At 42.5% G+C, this 25,755-nt stretch overlaps 1 protein-coding gene across 4 annotated transcripts in view; it reads left to right on the top strand.

Moving 5' to 3' along the window:
- Nucleotides 1–25,755, top strand: part of RNF144B (ring finger protein 144B) — a 170,656-nt gene that overhangs the window by 76,907 nt on the left and 67,994 nt on the right. The window contains exon 1 of one of the 4 annotated variants that reach the window (XM_045085075.1): nt 13,758–14,179. The exons of 2 other annotated variants lie outside the window; for them this stretch is intronic. The gene's annotated coding sequence lies outside the window, so the exon portion shown is untranslated. Of the gene's footprint in view, nt 1–13,757; nt 14,180–14,838; nt 14,989–25,755 lie in introns of those variants that run through there. One more of the 4 variants, XM_013060814.2, reaches the window with a different exon arrangement.

Below are 25,755 nucleotides of genomic sequence, written 5' to 3' on the forward strand. Positions count from 1 at the left end.
TTGGAAAGCAGTAAAAATTATACTTTGTACTCCTATTTTTAGGGCATAGTATATATCCAAAACTTTATGCCAAGAAAAACTTAAAACAGTAAATATATATATACACATATTACATATATAATATATATCTTTTATTCATGAAGAAAAGATTAGCAGAATATCTACTTCCCTCAGAAAAGAAAAAAAAAGGTTCTGATAAGGTTGAAAGTTAGAATTAATGAAATAGGAAGAAAAAAGCAGAAAGACTAAATAAGACAAAAAAGTGGGAACAGTAAAAAATTTTAAGTTAGGATTGAGGAAACAGACACAACCATAAAAGCAAGGGAGTCCAAAAGAATGATAAGAAATATACATGAGGGACGCCTGGGTGGCTCAGTTGGTTAAGCAGCTGCCTTTGGCTCAGGTCATGATCCCAGTGTCCTGGGATCGAGTTCCGTATCGGGCTCCCTGCTCAGCAGGGAGCCTGCTTCTCCCTCTGCCTCTGCCTGTCATTCTGTCTGCCTATGCTCTCTCTCTCTCTCTCTCTCTGATAAATAAATAAAATCTTAAAAAAATTAAAAAAAAGAAATATACATGAAAACTGTGCAGAAGTCTATAGAAACACATTTGAAAATATGGAAGAAAGAAAAAACATAAATGACCAGTATCGACTCATCCAGAAGATTCAAAAAGATCAGCAGAAGTCTCTGTTTTTGCCTGTTGTGGCATTGGTTCTGGACTCACGATTTTTTTAAAAACTATTTTATTTATATATTTGACAGACAGAAATCACAAGTAGGCAGAGAGGCAGGCAGAGAGAGAGGAGGAAGCAGGCTCCCTGCTGAGCAGAGAGCCCGATGTGGGGCTCGATCCCAGGAGCCTGGGACCATGACCTGAGCCGAAGTCAGAGGCTTTAACCTACTGAGCCACTCAGGTGCCCCTGGACTCATCATTTTGGCAGGCACTGAAATAAGATGGGATAGTAATCCTCTACCTTATTATACCAGGTTGTGCGGTGGTCTCTAATGGTGTGTGTGATGTTTGTGTTGTGAAGAATGTTTTTACTTTTAACACATGCTTAGACATAACCCTGTATCCCCCCAACCCCCAAGTTCTCTTCAAGTGCAAGTTAGTTTACATCCTCTTTTAAAGGACAGCATGTAATTCGCTGGCTCATAAAATGAAACTTGTTCCTACATTGGTGGCTGAGGATCACTAATCTGTCCCAGGACTGCTGGTGGGAGAAGTACTCAGTGCTCCTAGGCCTGCCTGAAGGTATACCAGATGGTTGTACCATCCCCTCTTCACCCGCCTCTGTGGCCTACAGAAAGCATGAAACTGCCAGGCTAACTTCAGTGCAAAGTGTGGGAATCTGAGTGTTCTAGGTGCAGTGGTTTTGTCATTTTTGTGTGGTGTAAATTGATAACCAAATAACTGTAAAATTTACTTTGAGGGATAACTGGATGGTTCAGTGGGTTAAGCCTCTGCCTTCGGCTCAGATCATGATCTCAGGGTCCTGGGATCGAGCCCCGCATCAGGCTTTCTGCTCAGCGGGAAGTCTGCTTCCCCCTCTCCCTCTGCCTGCCTCTCTGCCTACTTGTGATTTCTCTTTCTCTGTTCAATAGGTAAAATCTTTAAAAAAAAAAATGAAATTGACTTTGAAATAGTTCCCTTTTGCAGAAAATGAGCTAAAGAGTTGAAAAGTTTCATGAAAAATTGAATTTCTGAATTCTGAATTTCTGAATTTCTGTCTCTTAAGAAAGATGATAATGAGGGGCACCCAGGTGGCTCAGGCAGTTAAGGGTCTGCCTTCAGCTCAGGTCATGATCTCAGGGTTCTGGGATCGAGCCCCACATCAGGCTCTCTGCTTGGTGGGGAGCCTGCTTCCCTTTCTCTCTCTGCCTGCCTCTATGCCTACTTGTGATCTCTCTCTCTGTGTCAAATAAATACATAAAATCTCTTAAAAAAAAAAAAGTGAAGTCATCGCTATTGATCTGTTGGCTCCATTAGCGGAAGATGAGTTAACACACAGATTATACTAGTTTCATATAAATGTTACCAGATGCTTCGAAAAGAAAATCAATTACATTTTTTACTTGAATGGTGTAATTATTTTCATAAAATTCAGAAAAACTTTTAGAAAAACCATTCTGCAGAAGTTTAAATATTTAATATTACTGTGAATTCCATTATAAATTTTTTTTAAAAGTTTACCATAAAAAAAATATATATATTTTTAAGAAAGGGGTGGAGGGGCAGAGAGAGAGGGTGAATCTTAAGCAGACTCCATGCCTAGCATGGAGCCCGTCGTGAGGCTCAATCCCATGACCCCGAGATCATGACCTGAGCTGAAATAAAGAGTTTCTTAGCCGACTGAGCTATCCAGGTGTCCCTGAAGTTTATATTTTTAACAGCTGTACTGAGGTAAAATTTATGTACCAGAAGTTTTACCCATTTTAAGTGCACTGTTGGAAGACTTTCAGAAAACTTGTGCAATTGTACAAACATCATGCCGTTCAGTTTTAGAACACGTCTCGTCCCCGTCGGGGAAGCTGCCTGGCACTCTCTGGATTCAACCCCCACATTCAGATCCAGCCCATGGCAGGTGCTGAAAATGATTTCTTTTTCAGTGAGAACACAAATAAGGACTTTGGTGGGGCACAATGTCCAAGTATACACAATGGAATTACTAGGATAAGAAATCCATGAAACAAAATCTTAAAAAAAAAAAAAAAAGGACTGGGGGTGCCTGGGTGGCTCAGTCGGTTAAGCGTCTGCCTTCGGCTCAGGTCATGATCCCAGGGTCCTGGGATCGAGCCCTGCATTGGGCTCCCTGCTCAGTGGGAAGCCTGCTGCTCCCTCTCCCACTCCCCCTACTTGTGTTCCCGCTCTTGCTCTGTCTCTCTGTCAAATAAATAAATAAAATATATTTTTTTTTTTAAAAAAAAAGGACTGATCTTACTGGGGCACCTGGGTGGCTCAGTCGGTTAAGTGTCTGCCTTCAGCTCAGGTCATGATCTCTGGGTCCTGGGATTGAGCCCCATATGGGGCTCCCCACTCAGAAGGCAGTACTTTTCCCTTTGCCCCTCCTCCATGCTCGTGTTTTCTCCCCCTTTCTCTCAAAATAAATAAAGTCTTTAAAAAAAAAATCCATGGAACAGAAATGTGCATATATAACAGCATAGAGAAGTCATTATTTCTTTCAAACAAACTACAATGAAAGTAGAATTAACAGCCAAATTTCACAAATACTCTTCTACATACACTGAGTTGGTGAACTACAACATTTTTGTGTTGCAGCTGATGTGGAGTATGAAAAGTATTTTTGGCATCCAGCACGTGTTTTCTGTCCTTGCTGGTTATCCTCAATCAGATTTTACAAATATTTTGAGTCTTTGAAGAACTGCTTTGTAAATCAGTGCTGATCGATAATATGGATTTTTTTTTCTTTTGCAAAAGAGCCCTCTAAATTTGTATTTTGTTTGAGATCAATTAGAAATTTTTAATTGAAGTATTAATGAACGGAGCAAGCAAAAAAAAAATTCAGGTTTTTTTTTTTTTTTTAAAGATTTTATTTATTTATTTGACAGAGAGAAATCACAAGTAGATGGAGAGGCAGGCAGAGAGAGAGAGAGAGAGGGAAGCAGGCTCCCTGCTGAGCAGAGAGCCCGATGCGGGACTCGATCCCAGGACCCTGAGATCATGACCTGAGCCGAAGGCAGCGGCTTAACCCACTGAGCCACCCAGGCGCCCCCAAAATTCAGGTTTTGAAGTTTTGTAAATTGCAGTTATGGAAAACAAACCTCGCAAACAGGAAGGTGCTAGAATTTATCCTTGTAAGGTAGGAACTGAGCAATGTAAGTGAAAAGAATGCAAAAATGGTATACAGGGTTTAATTTTGAAATTTTATAGTTGCACTTAGAATATCTGGAATTGAGGGAAGATTCTTTTGATAGAACTACTATTTTTAGTAGGATACACTTGTGTTTTCCTCAAGAATTCAAAATAGATTAAATTTGAGGTCTGTGATTTCAAGGGATTTAACTTTGATGAAACAGTAAAAGGAATCATAAGTAGAATTCATTTTATGAAAAATTTTGTGTAACTATTTCTCCAAGAAAGATATTAAAAACAAAAAAAATACAGTATCTTTTAGAATACTTTGGCTTAAATATTTACAGGTCTCAGTATAAAATACAAATTAAGAATACACTCCATGCAGTAGAATTTTCTTTGAGCTTACCAGGTATTTGGGCAGTGAAGAGAAAGTATATCTCAATTAAAAATATTATGGTCTATAGAAAAGAGTCTATTGAAGGGTTCAATAATTTCCAAATGTATTAACATGAAAAATACCTTTGAAGAACAGTCCAGGAATTTTTATAAAAACTAAAAAATAAGATTATATTGAAAATATAACATCTTTCATAAAAATAGCAATGATTCAGTATTAGTGCCAAACTGATTAAGTACTTGAGTATGCACCAAGAATAATTTCTCTTGCCATATTTTAGTTTTTGTTTTTTTATTTATTATTATTATTATTTTTTAAGATTTTAGTTATTCATTTGACAGAGAGAGAGACAACGAGAGAGGGAACACAAGCCAGGGGAGAGGGAGAAGGAGAAGCAGGCTTCCCACTGAGCAGGGAGCCCAATGCGGGGCTCGATCCCAGGACCCTGGGATCATGACCCGAGCCAAAGGCAGAGGCTTAACGACTGAGCCACGCAGTTGCTCCTAACTTGCCATATTTTTAATATTAAAATAAACCATATAAAGAACTTTAAAAATTGTTTTAATGAATGCAAACATGTTGTTTTATTTATTTAAAGGTTTACTTCTGAAAATTTCTGAATTGAACCTGTCAGTCCACCAATATATTTGTCCACAAACCAACTATTTTGTCAACCACTATATATTTTATTTTATTTATTATTATTATTATTATTTGATTTTTTAATTTATTCATTTGACAGGTAGAGATCACAAGTAGGCAGAGAGGCAGACAGAGAGAGAGGAGGAAGCAGGCTCCCGGCCGAGCAGAGAGCCGGACGTGGGGCTCGATGCCAGGACCCTGGGCTGAAGGCAGAGGCCTTAACCCACTGAGCCACCCAGGCAGCCCCCCCAACTTTTTTTTTTTTTTTTTTGTCAACCACTATATATTTTAAAAGTGACTTGATTTTAATTGTTTATTAACATCTTCTTTCAGTCTCAGGGTGTCCTGGTTTGAATGAGAAATTTTATGGTCATTCTGTCTTTAAGAGCCAGATAATTAGGGGTGCCTGGCTGGCTCATTCAGTTAAGTGTCTGCTCTGGTCATGATCCCAGGGTCCTGGGATAGAGCCCTATGTGGTTGTGGTCAGGCTCCCTGCCCAGCAGGGAGTCTGCTTCTCCCTCTGTCTCTTCCCCTGCTGGCCCTCTCTCCCTCTCTCTTTCTCGCATGTGCGCAGGCGCATTCTCTCTCAAACACATAAAATCTTTAAAAAAAAAAAAAAGTCAGATAATTACACTGTTATTTAAATGTTTCCAGATCACTGGGAAGGATAAGTACCTCCCCAATTCACTTTATGAAACCAGCATTCCTTTAATATTAGTATAAGACAATACAATATGGTCAAGAACAGATTATTGCAGGATATAAATTTGGTTCAATATGAGAAAATCCAGCCACCAAATCCATTATATCAAAAATTCAAAAGAAAAGTAACATGATCATATTAGTAGCTGCTGAGAAAACATTTAGTAGAGTTCAGTACTACTCTTAATAAAACTCTTAAGGAGGAATAGAAGGAAACTATTTAGACATAATAAAGACTATTTGTGAAAAACTAACAACAGGTTTACTTTGTATGGTGAAATACTAAAAACAGTTAAATAAGGATCTAGATGAGAATATATATGACCAGCATTTTTATTTATCATTATCTTTGATCTTATAGGAAATGCAACAAGACATTGGAAGAGATTAAAAAAATTTTTTTTCTTGTTGCTGAGATGACTGTGTATACACCCCCAAATATGAGACTAAATTAGAAACAGAACAGCCACTCTAGTAGAATGAATAAACTATTCGGGGAGATGGCTGGGTGTGAGATAAATGTAGAAATTGGAAGCTTTTTTCTAAGCATAAGTTCTAAGAAATGGCAGAATTATTCCCTTAAATAAAAAAACCATAAAATATACATAATATATAAATTTCCCACAGTTCAAAAACAGAATATACATGGGTTTTTAAAAAATTGCATAAAATGATCATAACATTTTATATTGATGAATATTCTATTGAAGATTAGTATGAGATATAGGAATATTATAAAGCCACTATAATCAAAATAGTATTGGCCTAGCAACCGACAAATAGACCCTTGGAACAGAGTAGATTCAGAAATAGATCATTCAGGTCTTTGGGAAACCCTCAATCAAGACTGGAAACCCTAGATTAATATCTAAAATTTATAAAGAACTCTTTAAGTCATCACCAAAAAAAGCAAGGTCCAATTAAAAAAATGGGCAGAGGACCTGAATAGACATTTTTCCAAAGAAGACATATATATGACCAACAGACACTTGGAAAGATTCTCAACATCACTCAGCATCACAGAAATGCAAATCAAAGCCATAATGAGATCATCACTTCACACTAGGCAGAATAGCTAGTGTCAAAAAGACAAGAAAGTACAAGTGTTGGTGAAGATGTGGAGAAAGGGGAACCCTTGTGCACTGTTGTTGGGACTGTGAATTGGTATAGCTGTTATGGAAAATAGTACAGAGGTTCCTCAAACAATGAAAAATAGAACATAGAGCACCATGGCTGGGAGATGTCCTGGAGACAGCTTGCCCGGATTAAGTTTCCAGGAATTCCACATTTGGAAATTTATCTGAAGCAAATAAAAACATTAATCAAAAAGATTTGCACCCCTATGTTTATTGCAGCATTATTTACAAGAGCCAAGATATGGAAGCAACCTGAGCGTCCATCGGTAGATGAATGGAGAAAAGTAGAGGTGGGAGAAATACAATGGAATATTACTCAGCCGTGAAAAAGAACATGATCTTCCCATTTCCAACAACATGGCTATCTAGAGAGCATAATGCTAAGTGAAATAAGTCAGACAGTGAAAGGCATCAGTTTTTTGTTTTTGTTTTTTTTTTTGGAAAAAGCATTTGTAAAACATATTTCAGGCAAAGTGTTAATAGCTATAATTTAAAAAGAGCTCTTACAAATGGGCAGAAAAAATATAAATTATTCTAAAGCAAAATGGACAAAGAATATGAATAGTTAATTCACAGATCTGAGATAAGCAGGGAGTGTGTGCACATGTTTCAATGATAACAGAGAAAAATGCTTACAAGACACCACAGGCTGTTAACTTGAGCACACGGTGAGTGACAGGCTGATGTGGGAAGTGAAAAACAAGCTATGACACACTCCTCACAGACCACCGAGAAGATAGAAATAATTTGAGTGCTCCCTAGGTGCCATAGTTGAAGAATAAAGAGATATCTGAGTGAGAAGAGGAGGGAGAGAAAGACTGACACATCTGAACAGAGAGGACTCTGGGCAGTAAATTATTTTCTTCACTACTGGCCTTACAAGATTGTTAATTACTTGCAACTAGTGGCACTGTGATTTCTGCGAGATAAGTGCAGTTAAGTGGGTCAGGTACAATCTGGAAAAGGGCCCTTTGCAAAGACATGTCACGTAATCGTAGTTCTTGCTTCAACTGATAATTCCTATATTTCCCAATCTAGAGGCCTCTCCAGAGGCCAAAGGGAATGAGAAAGATCCACTTAAGGAACACTGATCTGTAAGAAGGATCTCTCAGATTCCCTTGGGTTGGCCACTGTTGCACAGGGTCGGTGGCTTCTGCTACAGTTGTTAATATGTAGCAAAGTCCTTGCAGAAACTCTGCCCGAGTTCCATACCTGGGCATGTGCTGAGGAAGGTCTGGAGGACTTGAGGGGAAAGGTGAGGGTGTGGAAAGGAAACAGGCTTCCCAAGTGAAAGGGAGACCTTTCTGTTGCATTATACAGAAGAGGATCCCTCCCTTTCGCGGTACCTGCATTTCCCAATCCAGCTTCCGTCTAGCTGTGGCTTCCACGCCTTAATTTGGTTTCTTTGATCTGTTGCAGATGATAGATTGTATTTGTTAGTTCTATCTGGCGTCTGGTTTCACTGGGGACGTTATGATTCACTCTTTTGTAAGAAGAGGAAAGAGGGTCACCGACTGGCACAGTGTCTGGGATGATGATGTATGGCAGCATTGTTTGGGGACTTTTTTTAATCGATTGTCTGATATGCAGGAATTTAGAGGAGAAGTTAATATTCGTAGGAGAATTAATGCAATCTTTGCAAATAAAAAGATTCTGAAGACTATTTCATTGGACTTTCTAGTGGAGAACCTTTCTTTTCAGAAGAAGATTTTATTTATTTATTTGAGAGAGAGAACATGAGTGGGGGTCGGAGGTGTGGGGGGAGGGAGAAGCAGGCCCCCGATGAGTGGGGAGCCCGACATGGGGCTCAATCCCAGGACCCTGAAATCATGACCTGAGCTGAAGGTAGACACTTAGCTGATTGAGCCATCCAGGGACTCTTTTAGTGGAGAATCTGAAGCAGGCCTAATGCAGTCATTTTCCCTGCACTTAGGTGATGGACAAGAATGCTGAGTCCCATTTTCTGCTCGGCCCATAATCCCAGCTTGCTAGTGGTGTTATATGTGGGAGAGTCAGAGTCTTGAACACCTGAACCCTTTGGAGCGTTGCTCTCTGGCTAAGCTCTCCATCATGCGTCACGATGGGTTCTCCTGTGGCAGCTTGAGATTATTCTGGTCAAGTTTTTCTTGTTGGGGCTCAGCTGGTTTTGACTTGCTCTGGGAGATGCTCTTGTATGGTTGAAATTGAACCAAATGACATGTCTCCAGCTTTTGAAAACTTCTGTTAACAAGTCAGAGGTAATTGGATGACTGTCCTATCATTCCGAGCATATCTCCAGAATAGTTTCTCTCACATTATTTTGGTAATGCTCTCCCCCCCCCCCCCCAAGGATTTTATTTATTTATTTGACAGGGAGAGATCACAAGTAGGCAGAGAGGCAGAGAGAGAGGAAGCAGGCTCCCTGCCAAGCAGAGAGCCTGATGCGGGGCTCGATCCCAGGACCCTGAGATCATGACCTGAGCCGAAGGCAGAGGCTTAACCCACTGAGCCACCCAGGTGCCTCTATTTTGGTAATGTTCTTAAGTCTTATTTTTATTGTGTCTAACTCTTAGTTCTGTGCTTAATACCCTCAGTAAGAGTTGCCTGGATGTAAACACGGGCCTCATTAGATGTACCAGGAAAATGCAAATGAAGCTATAGCTGTTTGGAAAGGAGAAATGGCAATTAGCAGTGGCAGAACACTGCGACCTTTGCCTCACATCTTTTCCTGTGGACAGAATTGCACTTTATTGCAGAAGCTGGTTTCCCAATACTTGTGTTCTTTCATCTGATGTTTGAAACTGAGCAAACCTTTTTTCTTTAATTTAGGTTTTAGTGCAGGATGTAATTAAAATGTCATGTCTAAGGTATGTGTTACTAATTTGCCTACTGAGGCATATTAGAAGAGCAATTTCAACTGCCTAAGAATGAATCTTGATTAAAAAAAAATTTTTTTTATTTATTTAGTTGAGAGAGAGAGAGTGTGCAAGAGAACACAAGTAGGGGGAGGGGCGAAGGGAAAGGGAGAAGCAGACTCTGCACAGGGAACCCGAAGCTGGACTCCATTCTGGGACTCCAGGGTCATGACCTGAGCCAAAGGCAGACACTTAACTAACTGAGCCACCCAGGAGCCCCTTGATTTTTCTTTATATTAAAGAGAACAGTTTTGAAAAGAAGAAATTCCTCTTGATTCTCTTCTTATGTAGGACCTCTGCATTTTATAATGTATCTGTTATATACTACATATAATGTCGTATATATTATTATGTTGCATTTTACACATACATGTTGAGAAAACTAGTAACTCTATTTCTATATTTACTTTTGGCCTCCTATGTAGGGAAAACTTTGAGTATGCTTTGGACTTACTTTGGCTTTGCTTTTATATGACTTTAGGTAGATCACAAGTTAATAGAATTCCCGTTTCAGTGTGGATTGCTTACTGTTCATGTAGGATGGTCTATAATTCAGATTAGGGAATGATTCTCTGTTATGAATATCAAAATGACTACAGTCTCAGGTGGACAGTTTGTAATATCACATCTGTTATTGCTCAGGAAAAATATTGTTACAGATTGTAGTTGGCTGGATTTTACATCTCAGTCTGTGATCTCAACTGTTACATTTATTTTTACAGACTAAAAGAAGCGGTTCCTTCTTAGGTTTATTTGAGGACTCCTCTTTTACCTGCCCTTTAAATACTGGGGTTCCTTTGGGTTCTCTTTTCTTTCTTTCTTTTTGTTCTTTAAGTAGGCTCCACACCCAGCATGGAATTCAATGCAGGGCTTGAACTCACGGCCTCAAGATCAAGACCTGTGCTGAGATCAAGAGTCAGATGCTTAACTGACTGGGCCACCCAGGTTCCCCTGGGTTCTTTTTTCTGATTCCCGTCTTTTCACTTCCTATTTCCCTTCCTTAGATGAATAGCAGTGAGCAAGTTCTTACTGTGTATCAGGGCAGGGCCGTGCTGTACAGCTGAGCAGTTCGTGTACTGCACAATTCCAGGAGATGACATTCACTGACCCACCCCAAAGACTTGGGTAGTGTCATCAGGCACTGTGCTACCTACTTTACGAACTACTTGTTTACCCTCACAACAATCCATGAGATGAATATCATCATTCCTATTTCATAGATGAGAAAATGGAGCTTTGGGTCTGTTAAAACTTGTTTAAGGTTACACAGTAATGACCTGACAAGAAAGTTTGTACAGGTCCAAAAGCTTTGCTTCTCTCTACAGCATGCTATCTTTCCTGGGTGATCTCAGCTATTGGTGAGCTCATCCATGACCACCACTTAAATGATGCTAATTCCTGAAAGCCTCGCCACTTCAGATCTCTCTGTTGATGGCCTTTGAGACAAGTCTTCCAGTATGTTCCAGGGGCCCCTCAGATTCTAAAGGATTCAAACTGAATCACTGCTTTCTGTATGACTGCTCCTCTTCCATTCCCACTCGTAGTTTGTGGCACCAGCAGCCTGGGCTCCTCTCTCTCCCTCACCCCCCACATCCGATAGGATACCAGGTTCCATTCCCTTCTGTTTCTCAGATCTCTCTCCGTTTGCCCCCTTCCTTTCTAGGCCAGGTATCACCACATGGGTTCAGGCTCTCATTCTTGGGTTCTGAATGCATCTCCTCTGGCTGACTTAAGACAGACACCACGTAGTGCGTGTATTGGTGGTTGCCTCTGACTCACTCACCTGGGTCCACCCTTCCCACGGGGCTGCCTGACGACTCAGCTTCAAGTTACTTTCTCCGGAAAGCCTTTCTTTTTCACCAGCCCCTTTCCTTTAGCTAAATTGCTCTTCTCTGTGCTCCCCTAGACTGTCATGGGTATCACTTCACTCACCATCGCACCCTGATTATTGATTTTCTTGTCTGACTCCTTCCCTGGACTACAAGCTCTTTGGGGACAGGAACCACATGCAATTTTCTTTGTCTTTCTAGCATCTAACAGCTTCTCTGGGAGAGCAGTAAATGCTCAAGAGGCACCTGGGTGGCTCAGTTGGTTAAACGTCTGCCTTTGACTCAGGTCATGATCTCAGGGTTCTGGGATTGAGCCCCGCATCGGGCTCCCTGCTCAGTGGGGATTCCGCTGCTTCCTCTTGCTCTGGCCCCCACGCAACCCTCTGCTCTTGCTCTCTCTCTGCATCAAATCTGTAGTTTGCTCTGGGTAGCATGGACATTCTAACATTGTTCATTCTTCCAGTCTGTGAGCATAGAACGTCTTTCCATTCCTTGAGCCTTCAAGTTTCTTTTGTTAGTATCTTATGTTTCCAGTGTACAGAGCTTTTGCTTCCTTGGTTAAATTTATTCCGGGGTATTTTATTCCAGATCTGAAAGAGTTGTCCACATACTACTATAGTGTTCTATGTGTTTACTTAGTCCTATTAAAATGTAAATGCAATTTCTATTAATTCATGTAGTGAAAATAATCAATGCTGTTGTGATTTAGTTATACAATTTTTTCCTTTCTCCCTGCTGTTTCCAACAGCAGGCAGCATGATCATTGCCTAATATATGTTTTCACAGCAGCAGCTTCTTCCCTTATCCTGTTGACAGAAGATTATAACTTAATTGCATGATCATTTAAAATGTGGATTCTGCGTTGAACTTTGGTCTAAGGGCCCAAAGTTTTGTATTGACAGTAATGAATTAGCTAACCTCCTAAAATGTGCTTTCTTTATCTTTCCTGATTCCTGTCCGCCAACAGTGGCCGTTACATTAAGAAAATGCCTCAAGGTTGATTCTCTTACTTATTTTTATTTATTTATTTTATATTCTAAAAGATTTTGTTTATTTGAGAGAGAGAGTGAGAGACCAGGAGCTGGGTGAAGTGCTGAGGGAGAAGGAGACTCCCTGTTTGACCCTAGAGGCTTAACAGACTGAGCCACCCAGGTGCCCCAAGGTTGATTATCTTAGAATCTAAGCTACTGCTAAATTTGAAGCTAGATTCCTTGGGGGGGGGGCTGGTTATTAACATGTACCTTTTCACCTAACACCATTCAGGTCTCATTCCAGTTCTGCCCCTATCTGGTTCCAGCCAACCACTTAAATCTCCCTGGACACCACGTTCCTTGTCTTTAAAATTAGGCATTGGGACTGAACTAGCTAGAACAACTTTTCAGTCTCAAATGCCCTCTGATTCTATTACTTTGGGTCCCTCCCTACTGTGCCTTCTCTGTCTTATTTTCCTTGCCTGCCTCTGCCCCCTCATCCGCCCCCAACCAAGGCACTGTTCCAGGCCTGTCCTACCATATACACACTGTGTTCTTCAAGCACTTGGCTTTGACCTGGAGGTTTTCTTGAACATGGAGGGTTGAGAAGCAGCAGAGTTGCGCTGTCTGGAATGGTGCCCACTGCCCCTAGTTCACTGGCCTGCTCAGATCCCCTCCATAAAGGACGACTGAGTCCTTTCCTTTCAGGACGCACATCCTTGACTGCTTTTGCAAAAGTCGAGCGACCTGGCATAGGAAGATTCCTATGTCAGAGCAGTGCCCTTTCTAAATCGCAGCGGATCAACAGATTTGGGGCTGTGAGTGGGACCTGGAAAGGGGGTGTGCAGCCGGTGGGGGGAGTGAGTCAATTTTATTATAGTTTTTAACCATCACACAAATGCAGTGTCCTAGCTTTTGGAGTGCGGAGGCATATGACTGCGTGTCCTACTACAGCTTCTAGATTACTGTGTGACCTTTTCTTTAACTGACTGCGAGGTTACAGTGGGCTCCCATATACACTGGTTGAGGAAGCGCTTCGAGCAACACCGTCGTGTCATCAGGGTGTGCAGGCGACCGAGGACCGTCCGGCTTTGGTTTGGTCAGGAGACGCGAAGGGACGAGTCAGGTTCGAGGTGTTTCAGAGGAGACGCGCCCGGGAAGCGTTGGTCCGAGCGCAGGCCGGGGTCCTCAGGCGCGCAGCAGGGAGGAAGGGTGTCCCCGCGGGACACGTGCGCGCCAGCACGAAGCCGGCAAGGCCGAGGGGGGGCCGTGTCCCGGTCCGGGCGCGAGGAAGGACACCCAGGCCAGCCGCGGGACACCCCGCCCCGGAGGCCGTCCCCGCGGGGCGAGAGGGAGGCGTTCCGGAGCGGGGCGGCGAGCGCCCCGGGGCCGGCGTGCGGGCGCGCGGCCGCCCGGGCTCCGACGGGGTTAAAAGCCCATCACCTGCCGCTGGAGCGCGACCCAGATGGGAAGTAGGAAGTGCCGCGCCCGAGCTTCCTGTACACAGAGACGCGCGGCGCCCGGCGCGCCCGCTGGCGAGCTGCGCCCCACGCTCCGCGGGGCTCGGGGCGACGCGGCCGCTCGCCGGGCCGCGGGCGGGTGTCGGGCCTCCTCCCCCTCCCGCCCTCCTCCCCTCCTGCCCTGCCCCCGCCGCCGTCCTGCGGAGCGCCGAGCGGCCGGCGGCAGAGCGCGCACGACCCGGGACGGAATGACACGGCTCCGCCTCCCCGGGGCGCGCGGCGGCCGCTGCTGAGAAGCCGGCGGCGCCGGGACCCGCGGGCTGTCCTGCCAGGTAGGGGTCGCGAGCCTTCCACGCGGGGCGCGCAGGGCCGGGCGGGCGGGGTGCCGGACTGGGACAAAAGTGGGGGACGGGGGGGCGGGAGGGGGAGCACGAGAGACTCGGATTGCCCGGGTCGGAGCTGTATTTCCTGCCTCCGGGGCTTAAGCCGCGCGGCGTGGAGCTCGTTCTGAACGCCTTCAACACCTGTTAGCTTCTAGAAAACACGCCTCGCTCGAGCTGGAGGGAAACGAATTCCGAACAAAACAGTCTCTACAAAATGTGTGCATTGGCAAATTCGAGGGGCGCTCGGACCGCCCCGTGCCTTCCCGAAGGGGACCCCAGAGGTTGGTGGCATCTCGGACGCTTGCCTTCTCGCGCTGGGACATGCACCCCGCGGTGTGGACGCGCACGGAGATAGCAGTGAGATGGGATCTTGGCCATACGTTATCTCGTCAGGGAATTGCGGATAACCCGGAGTGAAACTCTCTTCCTCCACGGCTGTTGGCAAGTTGAAGTTAAAATGAAACCGATTCCCTTTCAGCAGAGAAAAGGGATCTTGAGCTGACTTTTTTTTTTTTAAGATTTTATTTATTTACTTGAGAGAGAGACAGTGAGAGAGAGCATGAACGAGGAGAAGGTCAGAGGGAGAAGCAGACTCCCCATGGAGCTGGGAGCCGGATGCGGGGCTCGATCCCGGGACTCCAGGATCATGACCTGAGCCGAAGGCAGTCGTCCAACCAACGGAGCCACCCAGGCGTCCCTTGAGCTGACTTTTACCAGGGCGCCTTTTTGCTTTCCGCATTAGTGTCGGGGGTTCTGCTGTGAGTCCCCCTCCTCTTCTCACCTAAACTTCTCACGTTCGTATTTCTCAGAAACGAATTCTCCTGTCTGGGAAAATGTCCTCTTTCTTGCCTCCAGTGTTGTGTGACACTTTATTTCTTGCTGCTGCGCACATCTTACCAAACATGACCGGGGGGTCCCCATAGGACTGTGTTCTTGTAATATGGCATTTCTGGGTGTTTATTTGAACAGTGCAAGGTCTGAATTAAAGAACAATGTATCTAACTTTTTCTGAAGCGGCAGAGTGGTGGTGGTGTTGGGGTGGTGGTTTGGGGGGGGGTCCTTGGCCCAGAAGCAAAAGAAATGAACTTTGGGATGACTCAGTGCTTAGGGTGTGCGTAAGAGGCAAAGGGAACCCAGCCAGTCTTCCCTGAGTTGCTGGCTAATTAAAGTATCCGGCTGCTGTAGTTTTCACTGAGATGAGCCCCCTGGTCCCTTTCACATCCCACTGCTTTGTGGGTCCCTTCTTCTCCCGACTCTATCCTCCCTTTCCCTTGTGAACAGAACTGTAGTCCTGTTAAAAGTAGCGGCCCCTTAAGTATTTCTGGAACTCTCTTGAGGAGGAGGTAAAAAAGACCTTTGTAGCAGACCCACGAGCCACACTGAGATAATTGTATTAAATCCAGGGTCACGTTGTCACACCCTCCTGTTTTACCCTTGCACACTTGTGACTGGTCTTTTTTTCTTTGTGGTGGGCACACACGCGGAAAGAGAAAAACCCTTTTGCTTCTAAAGTAGCCTCTGACTGACTGTCTTGATGAGTAAACAGATACAAGGTAATTGTGCACAGAGAATGTAAGTATAAAAAAGAAGTTAGGGGGCACCTGGGTGGCTCAGTGGGTTAAGGCCGCTGCCTTCTGCTCAGGTCATGATCCCAGAGTCCTGGGATCGAGCCCTCCATCGGGCTCTCTGCTCCGCTGGGAGTCTGCTTCCTCCTCTTTCTCTGCCTGCTTCTCTGCCTACTTGTGATCTCTCTCTGTCAAATAAATAAATAAAATCTTAAAAAAAAAAAAAAAGAGTAGCAGAATCCGCTCCTTGACTTTTTATTTAAAACAAACAGAAGAAAACATAGCCCCCCCCCCCCGCAAAACCCCCAAACCAATCACCCTAGATAACTTTCTCTTGCACTACTGTGCTGGAAGTGAGCTGTGAGTGTGGTCAAGCACTGTCCATTTACCCAGAGTTTTACAAATATTTACAGTCATCTCTGCCAAATATCTTTGCACTGAGCCTCACAGAACATTCTCAGCATTCAAAAGCTCCATTCTCATGAATGGCTTCAGTTCATTGGCAATTTAAAGGCATCTGGGCTTCCAAACTAGGTCAGTTTAAGACACTTTTTTTTTTTTTTAAATAATTAGTTTTTGGGTCTCCCAGATTGTGAATCAGGTTTTCTGAGGCAAACTTGACAGCAGAGAGAAAAGTTAAAACTCTGTCTAAAAAGAAAAAAAGCTTATTTTATCTCTACAGTAACCATTTAGCTTCTGGAAGATGATCTTTCTCTTCAACAATATGAGGAAGTATATTTAAATTTTTGTTTTCGAGAAGCAGTTTTAATATTTTAGGTATTTAGAAACATTTATTAGGACATCGGAGTCATTGCTCTTGGTGTTTCTGCTAATTCTGGCTTCCGTGTTTCCCCTGGCCTTAACTTACAGCATTACTTTCTTGTCAAGTGAGGTTCTTGTGTTTGAAATCACCAGTTTGAGGTAGAGGTCAGGAATCATGCTGAACCCAGATATTGGGAGAGGAGCAAAGTCCAAATGGTTTTGGGACTCAACCTACTTTGTGCAACTGATTATTTTGGATATGGGAGCGGGGCCAAGATGCCACACAAATCATGCTTTCCACTTCGAGCTTTGGGGAGTAAGTATCTGCAGCCATTGCTCCCAAGTCCTGAGATTTTGTTTTCCAGGGATGCCCACCCGAATTTTTAGAAGCTCCTTAGCTATTATAAATTATCAATATGTTTAGACTTTGAATTGCGGGAAGTGAATGCACATGAGAGCCGGGCCTTTTAATATTCTCTCTCCTCCATGTACTTGTAAAGAAGTTATCTACTGTGGGATTGAGTGAGTACTCACTATTTGTCAGGTGTGGGCTAGATGTTGACGATAGAAAGATGGATAAGAGGGGGCCTCTGTCGCAAAGGAATTGGTGTAAGATTGGAAGTGATGTTGTTCTGGAGTGGCAGCTTTTAATTTGTGTTGTTCTGAGTGAACCTGAGTACGTTAGAGGCTTTTCATTTTGACATTTTTCTTTCTTTTTTTGGATAATGTTTCCTATATATGCCATCAAGTTAAGTAACTTGAAGGGGCATAACAGCACCAAAGTTAATTTATTTAATTATTTATATTTTAATTTGCTTGTTCACCTTTAGGTACATGTGGGAGGTCTTATACTAATGTTCTGTTTTTATTAACTTTGGCATTCGCTTTTTCTTGGTCGATGCGTACTTCAAAACCCAACGCATCACACTGCAGTGGTTATTAAAACACGGAAGATTAATATAATACATTGAAGAGAGGAGAAGCGGTCAACGTTTTGCAACACAGAATGAGAAACTTCTCATATGACGAGGCCTCCGTCCTTGGACCGAAAAACACAACAACTTCAGTGAAATAGACTCTTTTATTTGCAGCTGAAGAGCCTGTGGATCTCGTGGCTTTTAGTGTCTGTTAAAGAATGTACTTCAGAATCCATGTCTTACTGGTTTCTAGTTCCTTTGCAGTCATGAGTTTGAGTCCCAGGCCTTTAATCAACTGGTTCTTTGTCTTTGCGGGAAGATAGAACAAGACCTCTCTCATTTTGTCTCTTTGCTGGACTTATGGCTGAAGCTATAAACCCACAAATTATCTTATATATCATTATGTATGAAACTATCAGTTGACAGCCTCTTCTGCTAGTTTACTCTTTGTAAGCAGGGTCTGGATATAACCACCTTACATCCCTACCATCCAAAGTGTGCAATTCAGTTCTTTGTGGATTGACTTGGTTTCCTACATTATTGATTTTTTTTTTTTTTTTTTTTTTTAAGAAACTGCTTTGGCAAAGGCACACAAAAATACACATGCTGCTCCTTGCTTAGTGTGGAAAGGAAGGGGGTCCTCTCCCAAACCGTTTTAAATTTATATCTCATTAAAATTTCTGTGTGAAACTTTTAACTTTCCAGGGTAGTACATACACGTGTTTTTGTTCATCTGGAGAAAACATTGGATTTAGCTATTTGTGCTTTAGCCGCTGTAGTTTCCTGGTAATGTGTTGACCCAAGAAATCAGCCCATCTCTTGCTCTATGGGGCTTTCTAAAATAACACTTCTCCTTGATCTGTTAATTACATCATTGTCTGACCTGCCTTTAAGTGGCGTTCCTTCCTGCTTCTGGGAGCTTTGTTGTTATGCCAGGCAGGGGGAAGAAAATTATTCAGCAGGGCTCTGTGAATAATTGTGGGAGGCAAGGGAACCATTGATTAAAAAATGGGGTGGGCAGGGCACAGTGGTTTCAAGGAGAGAGCTACCATGATGCCTGAAATTATAATGCCAAAAATATCATTGAGCTCTTATTCTCATACTCCCTCCTACCTTCTTTGATAAATTTTTATTGTTAGAAAAGCCAGGAATGGATTTTCTCCCCTTGGGCCTTTCCCTACAGTGGCAATGAGAACACGGAAAGAAGGTGAGAAAAAGAAGAAATGTACTTCTTAGAAGGATCAGCATTTTGTAGATGTTAAAATTTGCCATCTGAGATGCCTGTCCTCTGTAGGACTTAGAGAATGAACCTTTCACAAGGTCATCTACTTTGTTGGCGATTATCTCCACAAATCTTTCCATATATATCTCCTATATATTTTGTAGGAAAAAAAAAATCGAATCTTTTTATTCTCACCGTAAAAAAATTTTAAGTGTCTGAGGCGATGAATGTGTTAACTAACCTCATCATGGTAATCATTTTGAAACATGTATAGACAGATATGTACATACACACACGTGTGTGTGATTGTTACATTGTATCCCTTAAATTTACAGTGTTATATGTCGATTATATCTCAATAAAGCTGGAAGAAAATTAGATCTTATCCATAGCTGTACCAGACTTTCTACAGAACCTAATTTCAAATAGCAAAGAGACTGTTTAGTAACAGTACTTGCTAATACTTAAGAAGCTCCTCCTAACGGAATATCTGTCCTATTTACCTGTGTGATAGTTAATAGGGATACATTTGCATGTCAGTTCCATTTTTAGAGGATAGCAGTCTCCAGGCTACACATGTATAGTCTTATTTCCATCCTGGTAACTGTTGAGATCAAGATGTTAAAGCTAAGGCATTACAGACTAGAGTATTGTTTCACTTTCTGGTTTCCTCTGAATGAGGCTGAAAAGCAGGGGGGAGAAGAATGCTGGGGTCCCTTGTCGTATTACATGAGACACAGCGGTAAGCAGCCTTGTACAACAACACTGCGACCTCACAAGGCCCACGTTGGTGAATATTTTCTTCCATCACATCTAAGAATTAAGTATTTCTTAGATTTTTTTCATACTAGAGAATAATGACAAAGCGTCCTAAATGTGATGCTAGGCATCTACTCATTGGCCTCAAGCATTATTCTTTTAAAAAATAATTAAATAGACGGGGCACCTGGGTGGCTCAGTGGGATAAGCCTCTGCCTTCGGCTCAGGTCATGATTCCAGAGTCCTGGGATCAAGCCCCGCATCAGGCTCTCTGCTCAGCGGGGAGCCTGCTTCCTCCTCTCTCTCTGCCTGCCTCTCTGCCTACTTGTGATCTCTCTCTCTCTGTTAAATAAATAAATAAATAAATAAATAAATAAATAAAATCTTAAAAAAATTAAATAGATATAAAATATTTCTCTTTTTCTGATATTACTGGATTTGTACTGGCCCCTCTAGTCCTTGAATGACCAGAGAGTGGGTCAAAGCAGAGAGGAGAATCCCAGCACTGGCCACTGTGGAGGTCTACCCTAGGTCCCTGCCTCATGAAACACTAATAGCCATTGCTCTGGCTGCTCCACCAGCCAACTGGTCTACCTTCCATTCCAGACTGTGTTTAGGGTAGAACAACAGCAAATGACTATTGGCTAATGAGGGCCAGCACTTCGCTAGACTCAGTCAATATTATTTGAGTCATTAATAGCTTCTGTTAAGGATGTGGACTACCAGTGAAATAAATAATTGTATTGGGCAGAAGTGCTAAGGTCAACACAATGCTAATTTTCAGATTTTATTGAGTAGAATCTGGTTGCCTGACCTGTCATTCTCAGTCGGTGCTGGGAGAGCTAACAAGGCTGAGATGGGCTCTTGGGGATGGCTGTATCTTTCTGTTCTGTTAGAGCACTGGCTTCCTGAGAAAATCTCTATTATATAAAGGCAACACTTCAGCCTTACCTTCCCCACCACCTACGCATCCTGAAAACTTTTCCCTTTGTTAGCTCTCCCTGAGTCATGCATTCATATCTTTTATTCCAACTACCTCACAGGAATGACTCAGTGTCCTACATGGGCAGTAAACATTTTGGGAATATTCTTGTGTCTCTTCTTTTTTATTTCTTGATCTTGAGTAAATCTTAAGACTTTTATAACATAGTTTAGAATTAAGACCTCAGCACAGATCAACAGGCTTTTCACATAAATATTCTGTTATATCAGTAATATCCAGTTGATTTCATTTTGTTCACTTTCTCCTCTTCTTAGTCTCTTTATTTATTTTTTTAATTTTTTTCCCCTTAGTCTCTTTAATTGTGCTTTATCTGTTTATCTAAATTTTACAGTTTTTGCTGAATGGTGTAAAAATTCCTGAACAACTAGTTAAGTATCCTGGTGAAACCTTATCCCTTCCAACTTCATAATCTTTTTGTGCAGTGGAATAATTGCTGTGATTTTGGGTAGTGAAACAGGCGTAAACTACATTACTTAAAAATACGTTGAATGTTGGCTCTCCTACCCTCTCCGTTTTTGGAGCAGATTGCTTCTTCAGGCCGTCAGTGGAATATGAAAATTCCTTATACATCCTGTGCTCCCAGCATGGTTTGTGAAGTACTCCTTTCCTTGGCAATTCTAACGAAAACACATGAGGGGAAAAGTGACTTTTCTGTTCTTTCCTATCAGATTGTACTAGCTATTCACATAATGAACACTTTATAGTACCGGAGACAATCGGGCTGGGTGGAACTGCTGGTTCCCCTTTCTTGGTAATTTGGTGCGAAATCAGATGTTTTAGAGGGGCTTTCTTTGCTCGCATTGCCCAACCCATCTGCCCTGTTAACGGGGGCTGCTTGTATTTCAGCAAGTCATACTTCTAACAGTTTGGGTGAAGTCTGCCCTTACCACACCCCAGTCAAAAAGTTCAAACCTAAAGGCAGCTGTCAGCTCCCTGTACCCTACGGCCGCCAGGATGTGTGTTTTGCCAAAATTATTTTCTCATTGGGTTCTTGACACCCAATAGAGGCTAGGTCCCATTTGTAATAATTATAAAAGCAATTATAATTGTTACTGTTTCAAAACAAACAGGAGGGGGGTTGTGGAGCACTCAAGTCACTTTCTTATTTTAGGTAAAACATGAGGTATGAGGCAGAACAAGTTGGGCAAGCTAGTGAGAAGGGATTACGGGCTGTCTGCCTGGAAGAATTTCTTGGAACCTGGAGGGGAGTGGGTGTGGGTTGTCCATGTACCTGTGAAGGTGTAGTCCTCTGAAAGGTTCCGGAGCTGCAGAGGTGTGGTCCCCTTCTTCTGGACACCCTCTCTGAGGTTCATGCCATGTGCTCATGGTTTGTGAGCTCATGGGCTGTGAGTTTCTGCTGTTGGTGGTTGCATGTCAGAGACTGGGGAATCCCAGTAAGCCAAACAGAAGGCTGCTAGGACACCTGGGAGCCATTCACCAACATCTCAAGGGAGGGAGTGTCAGGGTTCTCCTGATGATTGCTTGAAGAGCTCTGTGTGTGATGAATCAATGGGAAAGGATTTCCTTTCTAATTCTTCTTCTTCTTCTTCTTTTTTTTTTTTTTTAATATTTATTTGTCAGAGAGGGAGAGCATGAAAGAGAGGCACAAGCAGGGGAGCAGCAGGCAAAGGGAGAAGCAGACTCCCCACTGAGCTGGGAGCCTGACAGACCCTGGGATCATGACCTGAGCCGAAGGCAGATGCTTAACTAACGGAGCCACCCAGGCACCCCTAGGAAAGGATTTCTCGTCTGATGCTCTTTTTTTCTTTATAAAGCACTCCCTGTGTGTCATTCACTTTTAAAACTTTCATTATTGATTTTGCCCAGAGTGAAAAACCAAGAAGCTGGTTTTCCAACTGTGCCTGGCAACGCCTTCAGCTTCTGGGGTGGTGCCTGGAGGGAACGGTCCCGGGGACCCGGCCCAGTGCTCCCAGGACTGCTTCCACCAGCACCAGTCCACCTCCTCTCCTTGCTCTGGTGGCAGTTTACTTAAGATGCTGTTTCTGTAAAATTCCATGGCTTCATGTGTTTGAATGGAATTGGCGTTTATGGTGTGCGGAAAAATAAATCAGTTCTTTTTGAAGAATCATTTTGGATTGCTCTTATCTCAGAGAGGTGAAATATGTGACCCCGTTCCTCTGTCTCAGTTACAAGCACCGCCTTGTTTGGAATGCTTGGAATTTTTGTTGTTGTTGTTTTAACAAGACAGGTTTCTGCTTTGGAAAAGGCTTTTGTCACAAAAATATTTTCATATATAAAATATACTTTAAACAGTTGCATATATATTAAATCACTTTATTGAAGTATGGTTGGCAGACAAGAAGATGTACATACTTAACGTAGACAATTTGATGAGTTAGAAGATAAATATATGCCTGGGGAACAGCGTAATGCCTTTATTTAACAATGCTATGTTGTATACTAAAACATTTGCTAGGAGGGTAGATCTTCTGTGAAGTGCTCTTACCGTAAATACATGCACACAAGTAATGACACATAAAGGGGGCAGGAGGAAACTTTGGGAGGTGATATTTTTATATTTTTATAACTTTGATTTGTAACCACAAAGGAAGGAACGAACACTTAATGTGTCTATGACGAGAGATAAAATTATGTTTTAGGTGTCCACAGTGAACACAATTTCCAGTTCTGCCTTCAAAAGACTACTTCTGAGAGATAATCTAAGAAGTAGTCAATTATGTCTTCATTTCTCAAGGGTCCTATGTCTCTTTCTAAAAAAATAAGATGGAGGCACCTGGCTGGCTTGGTAGATAGCCTTGGTAGGTAGCATGCAACTCTTGGTCTTGGGGTCATGAGTTCGAACCTCACACTGGGAGTAGAGATTACATTAAAAATTTTAAAAAATAAAAAATAATATAGGTTGAGACTGTAAGAAATAATTGACTTTGTTGAAGAATACCTAGATCTCCTGCTAGGTTAGAACAACAGGATTTATCTATTCATAACCACTTCCTCTGGATGGGCTCTTCGTGTAATTGACATTTGTGGTGTTGGGTGGCTGGGCCTGTGTCATTCCCGTCTTCCCGACTCAGGAAGCATTCCTGGCTACTTTCTTCTTCCGCCTCCTCCTTCTCCCTTCCTCCTTCTTCTTCCCCCTCCCCCTGTCTGTCTTCTTCTAAAATTGTATTAAGTTTTATCATTTTAATTCCAGTGCAGTTAAAATGCAGTGTTATATTAGTTTCAGGTGTACACTATAGTAATTCAACAATTCTATGCATTACTCAGTGCTCGTCATGAGACGTGTACTGGCTATGTTTCTTCTTGATGTTTGACTTGGGATTTCTTTTTTTGGGGGGCAAAGATAGTCAGAATATGCTGTATGCGCTGTGTTGGGAAAATAGAAATGTGAAGACCGCAGTTGGCGGAGATTGATAATATCCCCATTTTGATGTCTTGCAGAAACAGACAGGTGGTAGTTGTCTGTGCATAAACTGGGAAGAGGAGAGAGGCAGAATCACTCATTTTTACTCCTAATTGACCTTAAAGTGAGATTTTTTTCTTAACTTCAAAATACTGTATTTGATAGGCATGTTGATTTGCTCTTGGATGATAGCTCATTAATAGTTAATCAAATAAGAACACCATGTCTCAGACCTTATTGAGCCTTTCCAAAATATTATGGATGCTGATCATTGATTATTTTTCTATTCAAATTTATTTTTAATCTAGTCTACTACTACTCAAGGCATAGGTGAAAAACCTTGAGTATTTCAGGTTACTAGAGTCAGTAACTATTGATTCTTTCTGGTGTGACGTTAAGATAGTGCAGTTAGATCTCATAGATTTTTTTCCCCCTTCCATCTCATCCAATTTTGTTTTCTCTCCCTTATTTTTGTACTTTTGAACCTATATGTTGAGACATAAGCCACTGTGGGGCTCTGTAACAAATCCTGAACGTATCATTTCTTTTGCTCAAAAATTGGGACAAAAAGAGTGTGGTTCTCGTAGGGGGAGAGGCTGTTTACAATGATTTTTGTGGTCAAATTTCTTAGAATTGGCCATAGTCTTTTAAAATAGTAAGAACTGGGACGCCTGGGTGGCTCAGTGCGTTAACGCCTCTGCCTTCGACTCAGGTCATGATCTCAGGGTCCTGGGATCGAGTCCTGCATTGGGCTCTCTGCTCAGCAGGGAGCCTACTTCCTCCTCTCTCTCTGCCTGCCTCTCTGCCTAATTGTGATTTCTGTCTGTCAAATAAATAAATAAATCTTTAAAAAAAAATGAAATAGTAAGAACTGTTGGACTTTGCTTCTCTTTAATTAGAACATGGGGCTTCCTGATATGATCCAACTATAGAGTATTTTCACAATTATTTTACCTCTTTTAAAGATCATGGAAGGGTTTCTGTTCTACTTTTTATTTTTCATCATAGTCATCCATGTTTGGAGATAGATTTTGCTCTGGGTAGTTTCAGTGACCTAATGGTACTTGTAGTCATGGGCTTTTTGTCTCTTTCTCTCTCTCTGTCCCCCCCCCCGCCTTTCCTTACCCCTTCTTCCTTCTCTCTCTCCCCGTTCCAACCCCTCCATGAAATATCCACTTGCGAGGCAGCTCTGGGGTAATGGACCAGGCACTGGGCTCGGTCTCAGAAGGTGGAGGTTTGAATTTTGCTCTGCTCTATCCAAGCTCTGAGAGCTGTGGCAGATTATTTAACTTCTCAGGACCTCAGTTCACCTATAAAATAATCCTCATGGTTGCAGAAGTTGAAGTGAAATGACAAATGTGAAAGAACACAATTAACATTGATGCCCTGTCGGGGGGGATGTATTGGTATAAAATAGACATAACATAAAATTTACCATTTCAATCATTTTAAGTGTCTCATTCGGTGGCACGAAGCACACTCATAGTCTTGTGCAACCTTCACACTATCCATTTGTAGAACTTTGTCATCATTCCAGACAGAAACTCTGTACCCATGAAATGGTAACTGTCCACTCCCACCCCTCCCCGCCAAGTCGCACCTTTCTGCTTTTGGTCTCTGTGAATTCGACTTCCTGGGTGCCTCACATTGATGGTATCACACAGTATCTGCCCTTTCAGGTCTGGCTTATTTCACTCAGCGTGATGTCTTCAAGGTCCTTCCATATTGTAGCGTGTGTCAGAGTCTCATTCCCTTTTAAGGCTGAATAACATTCCATTGAATGTTTCTATCACCCTTTGTGTATCTGCGCATCTCTTGATGGGCATTTCCATGGTTTCCACCTTTTGACTGTTGTGAACAGTGGTGCTAGGGTTCTTGGTGTGCAAGGATCTCTGTGCATCCCGGTTTCCGTTCT

The sequence above is a fragment of the Mustela putorius genome, unplaced genomic scaffold (assembly GCF_011764305.1).
Source record: "Mustela putorius furo isolate JIRA1106 unplaced genomic scaffold, ASM1176430v1.1 tig00000831_pilon_pilon_pilon, whole genome shotgun sequence".
Taxonomy (NCBI): Eukaryota; Metazoa; Chordata; class Mammalia; order Carnivora; family Mustelidae; genus Mustela; species Mustela putorius.